General features: G+C 36.7%; 1 pseudogene; it reads right to left on the reverse strand.

Moving 5' to 3' along the window:
* Window positions 1–1,940: 1,940 nt before the first annotated feature.
* On the reverse strand, window positions 1,941–2,511 carry LOC148027244 (uncharacterized; annotated as a pseudogene).
* Between the last annotated feature and the right edge of the window lie 922 nt (window positions 2,512–3,433).

A 3,433-nucleotide genomic window follows, 5' to 3' on the forward strand; every position in this document is an offset into this window, starting at 1 on the left:
GGGTCATGTTTACTTTACCTTGTTTGTTGAAATTATGAACTACAAGTTATATGTATCCTTCTAATTAAAAACAATGTATTCCCATGTGTCCTTGTATGTGTATACGTGCTAAGAGTGGTGTGAGGTAGCAAGGGTCAACAAGCAACCTTTGAGAGTAGATTTGAATACGGATATGACATCCATGATGGCATCTATACATCCTGAGGGGCTGTATGTCATTGAATTCTCCTCATCCACTTTCTAGACTTTGTCTATTAACCTAAGTAGCATGTGCTTCTACCTTCGTCAACATCATTAAAGCATTCATGCGCTTTTAAGGTTTATTCCTTTGGTTCTAGAAAGATTAGATTTAACATAAGCCATTACTTAAAAGATAAGATATAGCTCTTTACCTATTAAGGGTTGCGCGATGGCCCTTTCTAGTCCAAACCTTTTTACTTAAAGCCAATTCTTTACTTCTCGATCATACTTGTAACATTTTCTTCTTTTATGTTTTGCTTGCCTAGCACATCAAAAGGTGGTCTTCATTTTGGCATCTCTATTACCATCTAGAAATTCTCGCATATTAGTTTTGCCTTATGGAAAGCTTAAAATCTAACTTATTTTAATGTGAAGGTGCATGAAAGGTTGTCACAACTAAAGAGCCAAAAGAAGTTCGAGGAGAATCCAAGGCTTCATGCAGACTGGATGAAGAAGATTGAAAGCAAATTGGTTATATCAATTGACAAGGCTAGATAACGATGATAAAAAAGCCATGCTTCTCATAACTTGATTGAAAAAGAAAAATCTAAAGGAGCTGCCACAACATTAATGTCATTCAAAGAAATGGTTGCAGTTCGTGTGGCTGAATAAGGCACAGACACAAATAATTATTGAGACCTTTTATAACAAAGATAAAGACAAGTTAGCGAGATGCACCTATTGTAGAAGACTTGTATAAAATTGACCAATGCTATATTAAAAATAGACAAAAATCAAGATAAACGTCAATCAAAATTAGTGTCTACTTCTTTTTGCATCAAAATAGATGTAGACTTTGAACGGTACAAAATGATGATTATTTCAATGAAGCTACTGTCTCATAATAGTGGTGATGAGACCACTTGGGATTTTTATCCCTATTAGTATCTTTTATTTTGAGTCATAATTAGTCATCCACTTGATTATGTGCCAAAATGAAAGGTATGTTTTAAAAATGGTATGTCTCTTATCAACAATTTCTTGTAGGGGGTTCTACATTAGGGGGGGATGTGTATTTACCATAGAGCCCTTGAGCGTAGGAACCATGTGGGCTTATGTGGATCATACTGTACTATGCTTCTTAACATTCTTAGCTTTTTTTAGCCTTTTATTTTGTACAGAGTCAAATGTTTGATCATGTGGAGTAGCTCACCTTTGGGTTTGCTGGTGTGATCCTATTTCACCCTGTTATATCCAAAAAATTGCATCAAACACTAGCTTTTACTCTGCTGCTAAGACGGCAAATCTGATGGCTCCATTGGCTCTAAAAGGGGACTAAAACTCCAAGACACCTGATCAAAATTCATTTGGATCGCTCCTTCTTTCCTGTCTAGAGTGTTGTTTGCTGCCTAGAAACTTGCGTTGTGTGAAGTTGGAAGCCCTTCTTTTTGCATGAGATTTCCAAAATTGGCTGAAAAGCAACTTGCTTTTTTGCATGATACCCTGTTCTAGAAGTTTTTTACACATTTTTAAGATATTTACAAAAAAATATCCAAAATAGATAAATTATCCACAAATCTTGTAGGGTCAAACCATCCATACTATGGACACTAACACTAATGACTAATATGACATTGACTCTCTAGATTAATAAGAAAGCAGAATGATGATGCACTCGAGGGTTTTTCACATTGTGTCCACGTAGAGGTATGACATCCACTCCCTCTGAACCTTCACATCCTTCAGTATGTGCCACATAGTTAATCTTCATCTGGATCAATATATCCATCTTCTATCCCTACATCTTCCTCTTGATTATTCAAGTCAAGATAAATCTGTTCTACATCCTGTACATGTCCTTCAATTGGTTCACTTACATTCTGTCGCTTAAAAATCTTGATCCTCTTTCTTGCAATAGGAATCTTCAAATCTGTATCATCCAACTCACACAAAGAAAATGTTACGTTATCATGTACATGTTTCACAATATAAAGACCAAACCATCTCTTAGAAACCTTTATGAGTGTACTATGTTGAGTGTCAAGACTATTGTCATAGACTAACACCCAATCTCCTTTCTCAATGGGTTTTGGACATAGCCTGTGTTTTTTGTCAAATCTATCTTTATTCTTCAACTTGGCATCTTTTAAATGCATGATTGCAATCTCGATGTCTTCAAGCCTCCTTTTTAGCCGCTGAATCCGCAAAGCAAGAAGGTCCTCCCTGTTCATATCATTCTCCCAAGGTAGCACACTCCAAGTATGTATCAATAACATCCTCAATAGGCATAACGTGCTTTTGGCCATACATCAACTTAGTAGGCATATATCTAGTCAATGTACTATGTGTAATGCGATCAGCTCAAAAAGCATATGGAAGCAGCATGGGCCACTCTCGAATCTTACCTCTGCATGCCTTGGCTAAAGCTTTGATGATAGGTGGGTGTCTCCGTTTACTTTTGCCATTGCCTTCAAGGTTGTATGCTAAAGTGAGAGCAATCTTTATGCCCAACCTCAAGAAGAATTCCCTAGCTTCTTCTACATCCAACTCTCCTCAATCTGTCATTACCTTTCAGTCACCAAGTCAACCACCCATTTGTAATGCATGGCTAATGGATAGGTAGGATGTAGACCATCATGATATCGCACATTGGAATACTTTTGGTAAGTAGCACATGTCTCTACAAACTCCAACACATCTTTATACATACCTTTCCACCAATATCTTTCTTTGATCTTTGTAAAAGTAGTCCATACACCTCGATGATCAACCCCCATAGACTCATGAAACTCTTTGATAATTTGCGGTTGTATCTCCTTATCACATATTACCCTTTGTGGAGTTCTATTTCTTTGCTTTCGATGCTTCCATAGATGGCCATTCTTCAAGAAATACACGTATGTTTTTCTTTAGATTCTCTTGAACTCTTGATCAATCCATCCCTCTTGCTTAGTAAAAGTACTCAAGTAGCGGCCAATAAGCAACCACTCACCATCATACATGTCTTCTGAAAATAATTCAAGATAAGACACACAACAACAATGATCTTGTTGAATATAAGAAGTGGAGTAGAAATTTGTACCAACATCATATCCTTCAATAACCATGTCTTCTTCATCCTCATACCTAGCTCTCGATAACATATCTGTAACTAGATTATCTTTACCTGCAATATGGTGAAAACTCTCGGTTCAAGGACTCAATGTAAGCAATCCATCACAACATAGCAATATATGGAGTTGAGCAACTAGTT

Source organism: Lygodium microphyllum, chromosome 13, assembly GCF_053477565.2.
Source record: "Lygodium microphyllum isolate KBCC chromosome 13, Lygodium_microphyllum_v1.1.10, whole genome shotgun sequence".
NCBI classification, from domain to species: Eukaryota; Viridiplantae; Streptophyta; class Polypodiopsida; order Schizaeales; family Lygodiaceae; genus Lygodium; species Lygodium microphyllum.